The following is a 20,061-nucleotide window of genomic DNA, read 5'->3' as shown; positions in this document are numbered from 1 at the left end:
TACCGAATCAGATGAAGAAGAGAATACCGAGCCAGGAATGGTCTGTGAACAACAAGCTGATGTCCAACCAGAAGTTAATGTAACTCCTAGAAGAAAGAGGAGTCGGTACTCGCTCCATGATTCGACCAAGAGGCCGAGGAGATTTACATGACCACGCTCGAGTCGAGCTTTCCTAAGGAGGACAGTGATGTAACAGTAGTTGTTAACTGTACACTATTTATAGGCACTTATTATATGTTGTTGTAATTGTGCACTTGTACGCATGCGTGTTGAATATTATTAGAGTCGGTCTAGTGCATTAATTGGAGTCATAGTGGACTGCATGGTGCTTGCTACGGGACGGGTAATCAAGTGCAACGCCGGGTCCAGGGCAACACAAGTCACCACAAACAATGTATAGCTATAAGCACTATAGGAGAAGTCTGCTCATGTAGCTACTTTTGCTTTCCAAGTGAAATGTCTCATTAGCTATTAGTGCTGTGAACCTGACTAAAACTGATTATTGGAAGGTGAATAATTGGATATTGACCTGATTGTAAATTAGCAGACATTACTGTACTCAACATGCCATGGAGCATTAGGGTGGGGAAGCAATAAAACCCGGAATACGGAATAACGGAACAGCGGAATAACGGAATAAGCGAAAATTACATTCTTAATATTTTACTACTATATATACAGTCTATAGCATTTATACAATACTCACTTCGTAGCAATTCCACAGAGAATCACTAAGGCGATCCTCAGGGCGATCTTTAAATAGAACTAGCACAAAGCTAACCACTCTAGAATAATCTAACTAAGCTAAAATACTTTCTAATACACTTTACTACAAAATCGCTACAACACTATAAGTTCTTTCTGCTACGGCTACTTATACCAGCCATCACACACGAGCAACTGCCCGAATTTATTCGTTTTTTTTTATTTATTTTTATTTATTTTTTTAGTGACAACATTTCATCCTAAAAAATCTTCTCTGAAATAATCTACTTTGGCTAACCTGTTAGTTATCCATCGCCAAACAAGCTTAATGTAAATTCAAAAGGTTAAGTGCTGTATTTAGCTGACATCACTTTGTGCAGCTTGATTCTAATAAATTCGGGCAGTTACTCGTGTGTGATGGCTGGTATAAGTAGCTGTAGCAGAAAGAACTTATAGTGTTGTAGCGATTTTGTAGTAAAGTGTATTAGAAAGTATTTTAGCTTAGTTAGATTATTCTAGAGTGGTTAGTTTTGTGCTAGTTCTATTTAAAGATCGCCCTGAGGATCGCCTTAGTGATTCTCTGTGGAATTGCTACGAAGTGAGTATTGTATAAATGCTATAGACTGTATATATAGTAGTAAAATATTAAGAATGTAATTTTCGCTTATTCCGTTATTCCGCTGTTCCGTTATTCCGTATTCCGGGTTTTATTGCTTCCCATTAGGGTGGTACCAAAGTGACCATAACATCCTGCCTTACAATAACAGTTATTACAATCACATATTTACACATTCTTTGCTGTTATGTTATGATGTTAACACTTGTCAGCAGGGGTAATTTATGGTTTACCAAGTGGGTGGGCAAAACCAGTTTCTTAGCCAATAATTGGCTTGACCTTGATGATACCAGTTTTTCCATAGGGGTAATTGAAAACAGTGGAAATGGAAAACGGAAATGGCAAGTGGAAATGGAAAACAGAAATGGTCAAATTGTCATATAAATGTACCCTAGAGTAAAACCCTTGTTTAGTTGCCACCTCTAAAGACCACCTTCTTATAAAGACCACCTTTGTATAAAGACCAAATTGTAATTAGATCTCAAACATGGCTAAGGACCACTTATTGGTCACCTTTGATATAGATCAACTCTTTACATGGTAATATTTGGTAAGCTTCAAACATGTATTTCATGACTCATATCAATGTCATCTCTTTGTCCACACTTCACTCGAGTCATATACCATCATCGCTTAGTTTGTACCAGCATAGATAATACTATAGTACCAGAATGTGTCATACAAAAATATTCCACGCAAGTAAAATGTAGTTATACACTACAACCTTCAGTATCAACAAAGAGCCTAGTCTTTTTATATAGCTGTTTTGATAAAGTGGTCTGACATAAGATGTTTGGAACCTAGCTATTATTGCAATGTGAAGAGGTGGCATTTGTAAAGAGATGATCTTTATAAAGGTGCCTTAACCATCTTTGAGATCTAATTACAACGTGGTCTTTTTATGGAGGTGGTCTTTAACCCTTAAACCCACATAATCCAGAAAACTGGATTTAAACCTAATAAACACGCATGCTTTGTACAAAGCGCTGTAACTTTCAAAGCGTCCATCCTATGGCTATGCAATTTATGTCATTCTACTTGTGATGTAGCAAGGATTAAAATGATACTTAGCGTTTTACCCTAACGCTAAAGGTGAAAATAACTTTTCGGTAAGGAAACACGCAAACCCTTTACATACCTTTATAAAATGGTCAATAACTCGATGGTAGTGGATCCTATCGCTTTGCAACAACTTCCATTAAATTCTTCGTGAAATTTTGCATCAGGCCATATATGACTCACGTGAGTAAGCCCACAATCGAAATTAAACACATTGCAAGAATTTAGAAACACAGAGACGCGACTCGTCGCTGTTCACCACTTCATAGCAAGTAAGCCACTTTAGTTACAGTGTTCATTTAACCTTCTCCAAGTAACCCAGTAAACACTTTTAATCTATGTGTATTTGTAGGCTGTAAGAATTAAGTTATCCCACCTAGTGTCGCTATGCGTTCCCATGTTGTGTAAACACACATTTCTGAAACTTCTCTGCGGGTTTAAGGGAGGTGGCCACTGAACAAGGGTTATACTCTAGGGTACATTTATATGATGATTTGACCATTTTCGTTTTCCATTTCCACTTTCCGTTTATGGTTTCCGTTTCCAATGTATCCAAATAAACTTTCAATACTGGTTTCCAACATTATTAGCTATGTGAGTATAGTTCAAATAAAATTAAACTATTACACATCAGAAACACTTCATTTAGATGAAGTCTTAGCCCACTATGTGTTTCCAGCCTTCTATTCGGTAAAAGTAACTGTCAAAGTTTTGCGTCATTGAGTGCTACATTTTCAGCGATCATGTGGTAAGTTGATGTTTTAACTAAGGGTTACGACTTGCCAACCTATAAGACCATACAGTTGTTTAGTCATGGAAAAGTTGAAGTTTGAGCTCAACAAATTAATGCTTGCCACTATAGTAATCATTAGCGGACCACATTTGAATTGTTAGGAAAGTTCAAGCTATGGCCTAGCTACCTGATGGTATTAGGCTAGTGGTCAATGCTAAACAATGAAGATACTTTGTTACTGGTAACAGAAGCATTAATAATAGCTCAGTATACTAAGTAACAGTTTAGTAGTGTGGCATATATACTTGACTGTTCTAATATAAGAATTAAGGGTAGAGTGATCGCTCTAATAAAACCGCTGACTGTTCTATTAGAGTATTGCGATCTTTTACTGTGTTAAAAAATTTTAGTATCTCTTGATTTTTGCTGGGTCACACACACTTAAGCACCTGTAATATTTTTAATGATATAGTCGGTTCGCATTCACCTGAGCCCATGTTTCTTGTTAATAACTCTTGTTACATAGGTCAACTTCCCAAACATTTAGTAGCACTGTGAAGCCCTTTAAATGCCGGAACTGGTAATCAAAAGATAGCACTTTGATACTGACAGAGTTATGAAGCTTTAAAAATATCCCATACATTTAGTATGGACAATTCAGGCATACAAACATGTTTACAACATGAAAACATGCTTGTTCCAGTACAAAACCATTAAAAGTGAACACATGTTCACCTCTTTGATATTACTATATTTGGTGGGAGCCCATAGCCCTCATAAACTACTGGGGTTCCAGGTTTTCCATGCAGGCAGGTGACCAGAAACTAAAGTTTGACTTTAGGAATTCCATTAGTATCAGTAAATTTACCATATTGTCATCACAATCCCAATGCATATGAAAAGATTTTAAATTTATAATACTTTTAATTACTACCGAGAAGTACACATACCAAAAATACATCAAACACACAAAAAGGTGCAAAATGACCATGGTTTTAGACAAGTTCGAAATGCTAGCAAGATTGAGAAGTGATAACCAACTAATATGGACTGTTAGTTACTCACATGCCTTTCGGGAACACTCCACATGAATTCATGGTTGTAGCTAGCAGTAGATACTCTGCTTTTCCACGATTTCCACCACTGATTTATAAATGTGCAATGTATTGTGGGATTCACCCGTTACCAACACTATGGGAATTTACCCTAAACGAATCAGATTAATGACCAAATACATACAGTACTAAGGTATATATTGATTATTACGTAGGAATTGGACTAGGGCAGGTTTCCTTTACTCTGCCCTTTCAGTTTATATACAGAATTTACGGCCGAATCATCCTGAAAGCCATGGTGTAAGTTGATACATTTAGGAAGCTTTGTTCTGAATTGTTAAAGGCTCTATCAATATGATTTGTTTCCTAGGATTCATTTTAATGTGTTTTGAGCCGATCAGTGTGTGTGTAAAAATGCGGAATTCCGCTAACTTTAGTAAATTATATTAGTTTCGTAATTCCAAGGACTACTTTTGATATGGGCTATTTTGATATGTAATTGTACTATTACATACACAGTTGATTGGAGCCATCTAAAGTCACTAAGGGGATCTGTACCCAGTCCTGTTACTTCATACCGGAATATTTATGCTATACAATATAAGTTTGCTGTAAATACATAGTAGATTCTCCACCCAAGGATATACTGTTAAACTAAACAAATAATTTAATTAGTACCTTAATAGTGAAGGTGAAGGCTACTGTGCCGTCGTGCCGTTAGACGACCCAACCAACGGCTGGATCACCACCTTCTATAGAGTCAAACGTTTCCTGAAGTTGTGTTGTATAGACAGAAAAAAAGAGTTTCTTCTTCATGAACACCCTCCAAGATACTCACCTGCTTGCCTGCACGAATATTTAGAATACATGTACTAGCTGCCACAATAATTTGCATATTAGCGCAGGCCCAGCTGGGCATGAGACTAGTAGTGTGACCGTGATGGCTGCGAGCAAATTTAAATAACTGTTAAGCTCTCTGCCATCCCCATGCTCTCTGTTACATTAGCTACTTGTAAGAATCTATGGGCCTGGCCAACTAACTTTTACCTTATAAAAATTATTTTAAGTTACACGTACAAGCTGAACAAATTGATGTTGCAATACTTCTATAAACCAGGTGCCATGCAGTAACTCATCTGGAATTAACCATTACTATAGACGGTATTCCAAATGATGTCACATGAATTTTCTATTTGGAGGACTCTTATATTTTCGAGTATTATGACCATTGGTGATCGAGATTTCGAAGGTTGATATTGAGGCTAACAAACAAGATATCGAGGCGAAACTACCAGGTTTGGTTATTACAGCAAAGAACAATAGTATTTCTTATAAACTTGGAAAACCAGCTGAAAAATTCTAACCCGGCGTTAGAGAATAGATTTTATATCCTTGTAACTGTACCTGTTAGTTTTAGGTCAATACCTTCTTCCAGGATTGAATAGTGATTTGAATCTTTTAAAGCCCCATTGGGACTCTCACTCGAAATTATTAGAAGACCCCAAATATCCGAGGCCATTTTATTTTGTGATGTCATTTGGAATACGGTCTATTGTGCAATATTGCATAATTCATTGTAATTCTCAGATTTCGTATTTCATGATTTTTTTGTAATTCTTGAATTACGTTACTATGCACTGCAAAGGAAGCACTTGTTAAAAAAACTGCTTTTAACAACATATTACGCACAGAAGTATCTTCTAAACTGTTTTATAGTTTGACTATAGTGTTTTTTCCCACAAATTCTCTCGACAAAGCCTCGAAGTTGCTCGTTCAAGTATGTCAGGGATATGCCTCCTTTCCAACTTGAAGGAATAGGCTATTCCTGGTAGTCTACAAAGCCTGCACTGTTGTTTCTCAATTGTTAAACGTCTGAAAAACCCAAAGGGAAGGTAATTCACAAGTCTAAGGAGAGTCGCCACACCCTTATTTCAGACCGCCGAAAAGAAACCACCTCAGAGCAAAGTTTACCAGTGCGTAAGTTAATACAGACTTCATTTCGCTTTTATTTCTTACGTAAAAGCTGTTTTTACCATTAACAATTTTGCTAACGTGGATGCGTACAGACAAACATAGATAGGTAGATAGATAGGTACACACACACACACACACACACACACACACACACACTTTTGTGAAAACAATGTTAGTAAACCACGCGCACCCACAACCAGCCTTCAGCCGGCTGTGGGTGCACGCCTGGTTTTAAAAAGTGGACAATGTAAAATGTGGTAGTTGTAATGAGTCTCCTGAGATAGTAGCTACCCTTCTGCTATAACTACAAGAGTTCCTGTGTCAGCAAGTCTCACAAGAGGAAGGAATTGAAATTACCAGTGCCTTTGAGAAACCAGACAACATCTAGAATAAAAATTACATTCCAAGTGTTGATGTGCCAATACGACTGTGACCTCATACTAAACACAAAGCTAGAACTTTAGTAAAAGTATTATTTTTTGACTAGGGAAGGCAAACAGAGTTACAATACCCCCTCCTGGGGATAGTTTACACAACAGAAGATACTTGTGGTTAATGGCTATCAAGAATTCGAACGTTTTTGGGACCAAAGAACAGTGAAGATGGTCAAGCCAATAAATTGCTATTCACAAGAATGTACATGCATGTGTGTTGTAAATAAAATAGTATTTCATAGTTGTATGACGGTATTCAGGATTGGTGAAAGGTCACCAGAACAGGTCATTGTGAAGAGCTCTGATGTCACTAAGTACTGTACTGATTGGTAAAGTTATTTAGTACCAAAAAATGCAGTTCGATAATATACCCAGGAGGATTTCTATGGGATCAGGAAATCCCTTTTAGTAGAGCGGCTAAATGAAAAAATCATTCACTTTTGATAAAAGCACCAAACTTGGTACAAATTTACTTGATTTATACTATTTCATATTAGATACACCTACGGTGCCATTAAAATTACCAATCATATCATGCTTAAAGAATGTGACAAATAAAACCAATAGAAAATGTACTAAGGAAGCCATAAAAGTACTCAAAAGAAAACTATGAAACTTTGAAGACAAACAAAGGATGATCATATCAACAAAAACCGATCTCTTTAGCTTGCAATTTTAAGGATCAAGGTATATGAAGCCATACAAATGTGACATGTTATTTCTATTGGATTGTGCCTGTACTTTTTATACTGAAATATTGGCTCCATTATAAGTGTATATATTTTTACCACATTTTGAATTTTCTGATTGTACTAGTAAATTTGAAATACATTCATGAAAACAAAGATTTTGGATGCACTTGTGTGGTTTCCAGACCCGCTAGAAAAATTAGTGGGCTTACAACCTAGTTTACAACTTTCCAAACATAACTTTCACAGAACATTTAGTGCTTTTATCAAAAAGTGAACGATTTCATCAAAATTTGTTGCTTAGCTGCTCTACTATTCGGATTACACACTATACATGAAATATTGAAAGACGAAACTCCAGAATGTAGAATATATTATGAAACAAGATACAGCTTAAACTTTAGTTTCACTGTAAGTTTCTCACACAATACACTTGTAGGATCACCAATAATTCTGGTGAAAAGATTGAGAATGCAACCGTCACTTAACTGTAGTAGAAACTCTCTTTCAAAATTCCTGTGTACACCTCTGATATACTGTACGAAGGACCATGCAACTACTATTAGTACATACCTTAAATCACAGTAAGTTTACAAGATAGTCATAACAAGCTCCTAAACTACTAATGAGATACATAGTTCTATCATGTGTACATTATATGAAACACAATTCATTATATTTAATACATGTTTGGTAAACATGTTGTGTGTGGGTAACATAGGAATGTATTATAGAGATATTATAAATTTTGTGGATTTATAGGTTACTTGGCAGCGAGTGAAAATTTATTCATGACTTCCTCTGTCAAATATGGTTTACAATTGACCTAAAGTGATATAACAAAAATTAAATTTTCTGGTGTACAAATCATTGGTGAAAGATTCAGTGGTGACTGAATTAAGCCATACTACTATCTGAAGGGTCAGGCTGGAGTAGAATGAGTTGTGTACAAGTGAAAATGAGAACAAGACAAGGAGGTGTAACTAAGTTTTCATTTCTAGCTTCTATGTTATTCATGCAGTAGCATTAGACTAGTGAAATAAGCTGCAGGAACAGCAGCGTAACGTATTATTATCTAGCTAGGTACATTTATGCACTTTTAAAGCAATTTTTAAACTAAGTGTACGTAGAGTACTAGTCCACTAAGGATGAACTCGCATTTTGTGCTAGTTAGTTGCATGGGGTGAAATGTGTGGGCGAGTGTGCCCACCCATCCCTGAAGGGCTGGCTACACCACTGCATTAGATGTTGCTACATATAGCAGAGAACACAAGTGGAGTAAAGATTCCATGTTCAACATTACGGATCCTTTCCTAATACTGATGCTTTATAAAAAAATTTTTAATAGCAGGAGGAAAGTGACTGATTAAAATGACTCTTTGCCAGGGAATTGAAAACTCTTGCATTGAAAAAGGCTAGTTGATGTGATGTATTCCAGTATCCTTTAGCAGAGATATCCAACCTTGCTTGATCAGCTGTATGGTGCACCAGAGTTTTGCCTAAAAGTGGTTGAAGGTGCGGTTCAATCTGGACATAGAACAGATTTGAGACAATAGATTAGCTGTTCACATCACGTAGTTCATTCTACCTTATAGTGGGAAAGCCACCAAAGGACAGTTCAGTGAATGATCAATAGAGAAAGGCTTTCCAAGGTGGGAGACGAGGTGATCTCCAGTCATACTAGAAAGTAATGGCATCACAAAAAGCTCCCTAATGTAGAGCATACCCATGCTTCTGAATTGGCATTGCTGAAAGCCAGGAAGATGCTCCCTTCTCCCAGAAATGTCAACACATTTCTTCAAAGCAGCAGAGAGTTGTTGGTAAATATTATCAAAATGATCTCCCGATTAGAATGATGCACAGCTGATTTAGTTTTAAACATTTGATCATGGACATCCAAATCTGTAGCAGATGATCTACCGGTCAAGATGGAAACAAGTGGAGTAGTGACCATTAAAGAGTTGGCATACTGGGATTCAGTAGCTTTAAATGGTTCAACAATACCAAGCCCTTCTTCTCATATAGACAAGCTCAGCAATTCTTTAATCAAGTCATTATACTGTGGTAGCTCTGTAGCTAAGGACACGAAGGAAGGTGGTATTAATAAAATGATCCGGTGATTTGAAAATATGGGCATACTTCCTACTTTGACAAACGTGTTCATTTATTACACTAGAGAGGGAATGGAGGATGAATCTGGCGCGCATTAGCTACACTAATGATTGGTAGCTACACTAATGATTGGTAGCTACACTAATGATTGGTAGCTATCTACTGTAATTCACTAAGTGGATCTGTACCCGGCCAGTCCGTACTGTGCTGAATTCATGTCGGAATATTTATAGCTACTATAATATTAGTTTGCTGTCAAATCATGTCTATAGTCGAACTAAACAAATAACTCTGTACCTTTACCAAATAAGGTGAAGCTTGCTGTGCTCAGCTATTAGGCGACCCAACTGGGTCACCACTTTTGGTAGAGTCAAAACTTGTCTTGAAGTTGTGTCGTATATAGATGATAAAATAGAGGAGGAATCTGAAAAAAGTAGAACTCCCACCAAGTCACTCACGTGCTTTCCTGTACGAATATTTAGAATCTATAGCTGTTCCCATGTGTTCCCCTCGCTGTTCCTTCATCGGCGATGGCTGATAAGCAAGACGAGTGGAATCAAGTCCGCGAGATAATAGTGCGATTTGCTAAACCACTTCATTGATTGTCCGTACGTACTGATGTGCTCACCTGCTGCAACGATCTGAGCAATTATACTGTATGTTAAGCTCTCTACCAGGCTCTGTGTTACGTTAACTACATATAAGAATCTATGAGCCTCGGTCAAATAACTTTACTTATTTAAGTTGTATTGTATTGTGTACTGTGCAGGAATCATGTATGATTATAATACACAGGTGTAATTAATAAAAGTGTCCAAATCATTACAAAACTAAGTGTATGTGGGAGCGTTACTTTACAAGTACAAGCTGAAAAAGTGGACAATGTCAAATGTGGTAGTTGTAAATGAAGATGGGTCTCCTGAGAATGTAGCCTGCTACAACTGCAAGGAACGGGCGGCAAGGAATTGCTGTGTCAGGATTGTGCCAAGTCTCAGAAATGAAATTCCCTGTGCCTTTGAGAAACTAGTAGAATGAAATTGTTTCATCTTGTATTCCAAGTGTTCATGTGCCAATACTGTGACCTTGTATCACACACTGGACATCATTTTGCTGACACTGTTCCTTGAGACACAAAACTAGAACTTTCAGTAAGATATTTCTGAACCAGGGAAGACAGACAAGAGAGTTACAATACCCTCCAGGGATAGTTTACATAACAGAAGATACTCTACTGGTGGTACATTAATGGCTATCAAGAATTCAACGTTGGCGGAAAGTACGTGGGGACCAAAGGACAGTGAATGAAGATAGTCAAGTCAATACAAATTGTTATTCACAAAAAAAATGTATGATGTATGTTTGAGTTGCAAATAAATGACCAGTAATTTAATTCATAGTCTCAGGTTTGGTGAAGGTCACCAGGAGAGGTCATTTTGAAGAGCTCTGATGTCACTAAGGATGACTAGTAAATTAAAGGTGTTGAGTACCAAATAATTCAGGAAACCCCTTTGGATTTCACACAATACTTGAAACATTGAGATGATGAATGTTGTTATAAAACAGGATACATTTTAAACCTTTACCTTAGTTACACTGTAAGTTTATGAGATACGTAATTCCACCATGTGTACAGTATGTGAAACACAATTCATTGTATATAATACACGTTTGGGTAGCATGTGTGTGTGTGTGTATAGAGAGATATGGTATTATAAATTCTGTAGATTACTTTGCAGTTTTATAATTTTCATGACTTCCTTTGTCAAAGTACATTACCTTAACTTGGGGTGGTGGGTAAGGAAAGTAATTTATTGGTTGATGATACTGATAGAGACCCCAGCCATGCGGACTGTTGAAGGGCTCATCTTGTATCTGAGTCAACATTCCAAGGACTCAATCATAATACAACGTGGCAGCACCACACACTTCAGAAATCTTCCTGATCCTACAGTATGTACAGGAGTACACCCTTTAATACAAAATATAGAGGAGAAATCTTGTATGCAAAATCTGTATACAAATGGGACCACAGACAATTATTTATTAAGGCTTATAACACAAGTGCTGAAGGCCTCTAGGCCACCTGGTCCTACAGCCTGTTAAAGTTGTTACATAAAGTATGTTTGAAAAGGTACAGAAAAGAGATCCAGACTGGACCTGGGCAGCCTTGAACCTGCAGCCATCCGATTTATACTCAACAAATACTTACAGCTAGGCAGTCAGGATGTTTTCTCCTTGTCAATTTCACAAATATGTATCCATAGGAACTCTAAACAGTGACTTATCTCAAAGTACCCCATATGTTATCAGTATTAAAAGATTCGTGGAGGTGCATTATTTAGACCACCATATTATTCAGGTCATATCTAGGTACCATGTCATAGATGGTTTGGTAAACTGTACTATGGTGGAACCCTTTAAAATGGACACCACAACAGGCACACAATTAAAAGCTTAACGCGGGCTTAAGATCATATAGTACATTTAAACTATGCTCAAGATATGACATGGCCACTATTATGAGGTGGTCATATTAAAGAGGTCCCACTACTGTAATACAAGAACTTTTCATGGGATACAAATTTTCTTGAATTTCGCGGACATCTTATCCATGGAATTAAAGTATTTCGCTGTCCATGTACAAGTTGTATGGAGATTGATGTCTCAACCACAAAAATTTGTTCCACGAAAATCTTTCAATTTTTGCAATCTACGAAAATATAATACCACAAAAATTTCTTGCTCTATGGTATGTGAAGTTCTGCAAGTTCCACATCCATTCCTGTAAAGTGGTTAATATTAATAGTGTGTGTGTGTGTGTGTACATTAACACATCAACAATTTCAAATATATGTGACTTGGATCTTTGAAAACCCAACACAATCACTCATTTTTTTGAATTCCTGTTTATTAAATATTTACAAACTACTTCATTAGCCAAGTGTAAGAGTTTCAGCCTCATATGCCAATAATTTGGAAGTTACAGTCCTACAAAGTAGCATCAACAGAAAATTAATTTGTACAGAATGTATGTATAGGGAAAATAAATTACCAGAGTTCACTAAAACGGTTGTAACTTACACAGAATAACATACAAAACAAGATTTGCACCATCGTGTTCACCATGAATACTAGAATTGATTACTGGGTAAGTTATTCCTAGTATCATCTCTCATCACTACACACAGGTGAAATTAGTGAAGAAAGATGGATCACTTACTATCATTTCAATGTGAAGTACAAATACCCATAACTTGTGTCTACTGCAATCAAATATTTTTGAGTAGGTGAATAAGTTGAGATCTAGACTTTTATAGCTAGAGCCTTTCTTTACTAAGAATAAAGTATTCAAAACATTTATGGATTCTTTTATTACTATTTCACCCATTGTATTCATGCTTTACGTAAATTTAGGCTTGCACAATTGTGTCAGGTTTTCACAGATCCAGTTACATATCATCACATGCAATCTTAGATCATAGTTTAGTTCTTCTAGTGTCTTAGGGAGTGTCATGTATCAGCTGGCTTCACCCTCTTGTAGTATATACATGTATCCTTTGTTTTTCCATGAAGATCAAAGAAACCAAACTAGTAACTCCAACATGTAGGAACCTGGACCGGTTGGTATGACCTAGATAACCGATCATGAAGTATAAATCACATAATATGTACAGACAGGTTATAGCTACCATACAAGTACAGTCCCATGATGGTCACATGATAATTACAGTAGGTCAGGAATGTGTCTGATAGCCACATGTCTCGTCAGTATCCTACATCTCCCCCTCAAGTTTCCTCTTCATCTTCCTCCTCCCCCATTGCAGGGTAGAAAAGTATAAGTTCTAAAGTTGATCTTAACTGGAATAATAGGTCTTCGGTCTTTGAAATCGACGTAGAGTCGGATCTTGAGCAGTCTCCACAACTCGGGCAGTGATTCTGATTCTTCTCTGCATGATAAGCTGGCGATCCCGCTTGCTAGGGATGTTGTGCCTGATTGCCGCTAGTCCATTGACTGTCGTTAGGGACGTGATGTTTTGTGGAATAGTTCTTGGCTGTCATTGTAGTTGGGTGGGGGCTCTTATAATCGATGTCTTCTTCCTTCACTTCGTTGCATGATCAGGAATTATTTCGTCTTGTTCACGGATAGACTCGTCAGTAGGTTCTGTAGGCTAGCTCAAAGTCTCCTTAACATCTCCCACCATCAAGGGCTCGTGGTGGTTGTGAAACCGTCACAGAAAGGGTGTTCTTCTGTTCTTCAGAGGGAACGGACTCCTCTGGAGTGTGTTGATGCCTAGCGGTATAGACGTCGTTTGCCTGGTTAGCTCAGCTGTACCAACAGACTCCGCTCACACTCAGTGGGGGGCCTGCCTTCCCTCTAGAAGTTCAGTCAAACAGAGCACAATTCTTGAGTGCTTGAAGCACCATGTAGGAACCTGGGCCGGTCGGTACGACTCAGGTGGTAGTTGGTTAGCATAAATAACTGATCATGAAGTATAAAACACGTACAGACAGGTTATAGCTACCATACAAGTACAGTCCCATGATGGTCACATGATAATTAGGTCAGGAATGTGTCTGATAGCCACATGTCTGGTCAGTAGCCTACACAGCACTACTTCATTATTGAACTGAACATGTCTGTGTGAATAACAGAACATTAATGATTACAATATAGTCTGTTTGAAAGGTAACTTGTGTGTATAAAAAGACCACCTCTCAAAACCAGTCAACTTTATGTCAAAATATCATTTGTGAAAAATTTACATGTGATAGTCTCAGCAAAAACCACATAGTTTGCACAACATACTTTAATAATTTAATGAAAGTTTTAAAATAGGTGAAATTATGCACATGCAACAGAGAAAAACATACACACAAGTTTAAAATGAGCTGGCCATTTCTCAGGAAAGCAGGTCTTATATTGAATATGTTTTTACACCATCTTATTTGCCTGCTGATGGAGAGTTTGAATATCTTTCTAGATCTGTGTCGTGTGTGTTTATTACAATGTGGTAGGTAGTAAACAAGATCATGGTCATTTCTTCATAAAGTTTAAACACCTTATTCTGTCAAAATGTTTGTACAAGATACCAGTATACCGAGTTAGTCCTAGAGTCGGCCTCAATATTGATGCCATTCACTGAGACTGAAGTGTATAACAACATGTCCAGCAAGACTGGCACATTTAACATACTGAGATTGCCTTGTAGATACTAAGACCAATTAGACTATGATATAGCTCATTTAGAGGGTTACTAAATCACTTAGTCACCTGACATGCTCATTTAGTCACCTACACATGTTCAGTTAGTAACCCGCCCTCAGGCAATTTTGTACATGAAAAATAATTATAACACGAAAGGTACACTGGAGTATTTAATAATACTGCAATACAATTCTTCTCCGTGTTCTGCGAATAATTCTGGAGAAATAGTAGACTAAGCGGCATATCTACTATAGCTCTAGCTGTTACTCTGGTTACCGGTCAAATAATTATTTTTGTGGGCGCTGTAAGGACTTCAGGAAGAAACCGTTCTGCTGTTCTGCATTGCTCTTTCATGCCACCCTAATGCTCTGGCTATAAAGGTATGTACTTTAAACCATAGTCTAAATAAGTTAGACACCGCGACCAACGGGAACTAAGCGATTTAGTAACCCCTCTGGCCCTTAGTAGCGCCCTCGCTGCGCTCGGGACGCTACAGCCTCGGGCCATCAGGGTTACTAAATCGCTTAGTTCCCTTGGTCTTGGTGTCTAACTATTATATAGAAGTTGAAGCTATCTGATTTTGTTCATTTAGTTGGGAAAACATGAAATAGACAGGTGAGGTAAGGCATCACACCTCGTATAACATGCATGTACCATCACAGATTATCTACTCACCATAATAATGCTGAAACTTTAAGTAATCACTTCTTTGGATACCGTAGAAATACTACGATAATAAAGAATTGTGCAAACTACAGTGGAACCTCTGGGAATTTATTTTTGTCCAGGTATCCTTAGTTAAAGATAGTACTGTTCATTTGGGAACAAATGTCCATTACAAAGATGAGATGGTCACTTATAGCAATCCACCTGTTTCATGACTGAATTTGTTGGAGTCACTTTACACAAAACTAAAACTACAGGAGGTTGATCACATGTCATAGCCCTATATGATGTATTGCTACATTTGATTGCACAACCAAACATGGCGATATACGCACCAGGCATAGCTGGACGTTTTAAAATGTCGATATTTGGTAGTCTCTGTTAGGAGAAAGTGTCGGTATGGAATTACTGGGACATTTTTGCACTACTCAACTGCTAAACAGTTAGTGCATGCAAATCCTCCTGGGGATAGAACTACACTGTAGTATCCCATAGGTGGCTGTACCATGGTGACAGTGTAGCTACTTAAATTCCTAACTGAACATTGGTGAATAGAAGTACCCAGACTGACATATACAGCCACTCACCCAATAACACAAGGATCTTGTGGTAAAAGCTTATTATATCACCTAGCAACAAATACCTTTATGGTACCTAGGTAAACAATGGTGGTGAGAAACACAAACTACATCCCAACTGTCTTTGTTCATCTGAGATATGTCTGACCAGAAAGGAAATGGGCAACAGATGGCCAACAGTTATTTCACCCCTACTGAATGCCAACCATTGTTGAGATACTATGTACCAGGTGCCCACTGGTGACACAGTAGGCTAGGCTGCTTAACATCAAGGTTTTCATTTATGGCTACACTAGGTAGACTAGAGCAGTGTTAGAAGTTTCTTGTTCAAGGGAACAGTGCAACAACAACTGGAATTAGTGAGCATAGAACCTCCAACATAGCATTGGTAATTTACCACCAAAATAAGCCCCAGACTGGCATGCACACACACCACACACAACTGAGACGTGCTCACTCACACCCACACACCCCCACACACTCTGTACATAAAAAATAGAATGGTAGTGACCATGAATACACTATACAGTATGTTATGAGTGGCTATGAATATATCATAGGAATTTCCCTTCAATACACACATTATTATTATTTCACACAGTAACAACCGTAAAATGGCAGAATTGAATATCTGATTTAATATCTTTATTAGCACTGAGTCTGCCTGATGTGTTTACGTAACAGTAATGATGGAAGATCCTCAAATTAAAAAAAAGTTATGTACACTATCTGTGTAAAAATCTTTCTTTTCGATTTGTACTAATATAAACAGGTGCTGTACTGCAGTTGTACAAATGACTGATTTGAATGTTGGCCTTTTAGAGAGGTGGTATTTCTATACAGGTGACTACTAAGACAACAAGTTTCATTGTAACATGATTTAGATGATGAGATGTCACCATACACACTTACATAAAACGACTCACCAGTAGATGATGTCCACATCTTTCATTTGTTCCTGAAGATGTACCTGTAAGGGGTAGACATTGTTACAATCAGTTGTTGTAATCATATCATACTTGACAACTATTGTGAGATATGTCACATGTGTGCGTAAATGATGAGGTTTTGTTGTTATTGTCTTTGAAAAATTCAATGAATTCAATGTCAGGTGATAAAACAATGTCCATTGGTAAGCATTCCAGAGTACTATAGACGAGGGGAAATGACAGTTTGTATGTTTGTAATCTTGCTAATGTAACTTTGAAGTGATGAGCACGGTGGCTACATACATTATTCATAAGGTGGTATGGATAAGATTAAAATATTGTGGGTTGGAATATGAAGGATATCATTTATGATTTAGAGTTATTAGCTTAGCTTGAGTATGGCATTGTGCCAGTGTGGCCCAGTGGAGGCACTCAAGCATATGAGTGACACTGGAAGTGTATGAAGTCATTTAAGACTAATCTAGCCACACAGTGTTGAACTGATTCAATGTCCTGACAAAATACGTTCCAGCTGTGGATCCATTCCCTGGACCCCAAGGTTAACAGCCCAATGCAGTAACCACTGGGCAATCTGGTCCACATTAGGAAATCTGGTCCAACAAGATCATCATACAGTACCGTATAGTAGGGACCACAAAGGAGTAGGCGTGGCCCACAAAATAATATCACCCAAAAATCACCCTCAATTTCTCCTGACAACAATAAGGCAGTAAGTAAAACTAAGCCCAAACAAGCTTTCAGATCGACCCAAAATGCTTTCAACAAGTTACTACAAAGTAAAAAAAATAAATTATTTAACAGGATTTTCTACTAACTGAGTAACTGACTGACTGATGTCTTCAGACAAGCATAACTTGATAACAGCTAAGGCTACGGACTTGACTGTTCAACATCGCTTCAGCCCGACAGGTACCTTTTGGCATACCGCAGTATGTATAACGCATTCTTTACGGACTTACCAGTGTCCTCCTTTGTGTCCCATTCATTTTTGCTGACAGCGAAGTGTTAATGTAGTGGTAGCACGTGATGGCTTCCCTTTGTAACGGAAATCATCCATATTCTTCATAATGACTATTTTGTTAGCAGAGGTACTTTTGAAACAGTTTTTGATTTGTACTGCTGTGTAACAGGTTGAACACAGCCAACAACGAAGCGTAATGGATATTTCACTTTTCAGCCAGACAATAAATGATATAACTGGGGCATGCGGTACCATTTCTTTTGGTATGCAGGGATTGCAGAGGTACTTTTTCAAACAGTTATTGATTCAAAATGCTGTGTAACAGGTTGAACGTAGCTGACAACGAAGTGCAACAGATACTTCATTTTTCAGACGATAATTAATATAGCTGGGGCATGCGGCGCCATTTCAGATGCGATATGCGTGGGTTCACCAGGCATAATAATTATTTACAAACAAAGTCAAGAAGTACACAAAAAAATTTGGAATTTTAAACTAGAGTAGGGACCATAGCACATCGATAAAAGTATTGAAACAAGCTGGAGTAGTCCATGATATTAAATCACAGTAAAACAATAAGAAGTGCTATATCCTACCTTAATTGTAGTCATACAGGAGCTCCATGTTACCATGACAACCTAGGCAGCCTATCTCATAATTCTTGATGTCACAATTGACAGTTATGATCTGTGAACTGTCATCTTTGTTGTACACTAATCCTATTAGGGCTGGGACGAATATTGAAATTTACCTTCGAAGATTCGCTAATAAAATATTTGAACATTCGAAGCTTCGGTGTTAGCTTTCAAGTTACAGGTTTTCTTGTATTTATACACATCCTTCTTAGGTTTTACCTTTCTAAACCTATTTAATAAGTTTGTAAACATTTGGAAAGTGCATAGCAGCAGTACTGAAAGACGCAATCGATCGATTGGAAATGGGCATGTCCGCTATTCTGCAATCATGCACAGGTAAACACCAACTAATGGCTAAAAGGATGTTTTCCATGTATTATCTATCACTTTATAAACTGTACAAGGCTACAACTATGGTAGCAAGCTGAACTTCCGATGGTTTAAAATTGGGTGTGGCACACGAAGATCAATTGCGAAGAGACGAACATTGATCACGCAAGAGGAATAAGCAGCTGTAGTAAAGTAACCACGTTTATTTGTGATTCTTTCGTAGACTATGAGTGCATTACGAAGCTTCAAAGGATACTTTTATAATTTGAAGTTTACTTAACCTTCGAACCCACAAAGCATTCGAAGCTTCATCCCAGCCATAAATCCTATATATACACAACCAGTAAGATAGTAGTAACAGGTAGTGACACAAGTAGTGGTTACATCATGTATGTATGTTGTCACATCATTTGAACACACACAGTATACACTATACACACAATACAATACAAGGTTGTGGTATACATGACAACTACTACTATCACTACTTCAATGATTCTTTAATACACTAGTTTGTCAACATATTTGTTATATCATACCTATGATACACATGTACAGTATGTGACTGTTCTATTAGAATATTGTACATGACTGACGTATTAGGGTGACTGCTTTATTAGAGTATCTCAATTAGGACTGGGATGAAGCTTCGAATGTTTTGTGGATTCAAAGGTTAAGTAAACTTCAAATTATAAAAGTATCCTTTGAAGCTTTGTGATGCACTCATAGTCTATGAAAGAATTACAAATAAATGTTATCAGTTGCTTCGATGTTTGTCTCTTCGCTAGAGGTGTACCGATAATCGGATCAGCTATAATATTGGCCACCGATATGGTAATTTTTAATAATATCGGTATCAGTACAGAACAGCAGGAGGACCAATATCGCTACCGATATTTATGCAGTAGCAATAGTTTGTACATAAACGGATTACGCATTGGTTTCTACATTATCCATGTGGCACTTTAGTGCCAGTGGCTGATTGTTCACTCTGCACCAAGACCTATGCTACGAAAAGCCATACAAATGCATGTGATTCTAGTGTTTGTTGCTGGACAGCTTATCACAGTCTCTACAAATGAAGCAGTTATAGAGTACCTTTGTAATAAAAAGAAGGGTCACAGGATAACCAAGGAAACTTGCTGTACCAGCTTTCTCACAAGCCATTAGAATGTGGAGTAATGCAAATATCCGTGTAAGGCTTCATGGGAGTATACATAAAAATGTTTGTGGGTATCTAATTGTCTGGATTGCACAATGGAAACCCAATTAAGCTGTTTAACACCACTGGCAGAGTACATGCACATGTTGTGGTAAATGTACGCTTTTGTTTGCTTAAAACTATAATGCAAATATCA

General features: G+C 37.5%; 1 protein-coding gene and 3 long non-coding RNA genes across 15 annotated transcripts in view; 2 read left to right on the top strand and 2 right to left on the bottom strand.

The window, feature by feature from the left end:
- The window catches only part of LOC136250149 (uncharacterized), a 42,720-nt gene extending 32,705 nt beyond the window's left edge, over window positions 1-10,015 (bottom strand). Inside the window, exon 1 of the long non-coding RNA XR_010698451.1 lies at window positions 9,675-10,015. This is a non-coding gene — a long non-coding RNA (uncharacterized lncRNA). The remainder of the gene's footprint in view (window positions 1-9,674) is intronic.
- Window positions 1-20,061, top strand: part of LOC136254613 (uncharacterized) — a 522,347-nt gene that overhangs the window by 56,082 nt on the left and 446,204 nt on the right. The window lies entirely within an intron of this gene.
- The window catches only part of LOC136254412 (N-alpha-acetyltransferase 50-like), an 854,489-nt gene that overhangs the window by 820,139 nt on the left and 14,289 nt on the right, over window positions 1-20,061 (bottom strand). The gene's annotated exons all lie outside the window — the stretch shown is intronic.
- LOC136250085 (uncharacterized) lies at window positions 9,677-11,147 on the top strand. The gene is made up of 2 exons (XR_010698442.1): window positions 9,677-10,033; window positions 10,173-11,147. It is a non-coding gene; the product is annotated as an uncharacterized lncRNA (long non-coding RNA).

Source organism: Dysidea avara, chromosome 1 (genome assembly GCF_963678975.1).
Source record: "Dysidea avara chromosome 1, odDysAvar1.4, whole genome shotgun sequence".
NCBI lineage: Eukaryota > Metazoa > Porifera > Demospongiae > Dictyoceratida > Dysideidae > Dysidea > Dysidea avara.
This window is presented reverse-complemented; position numbering and strand designations above follow the sequence as displayed.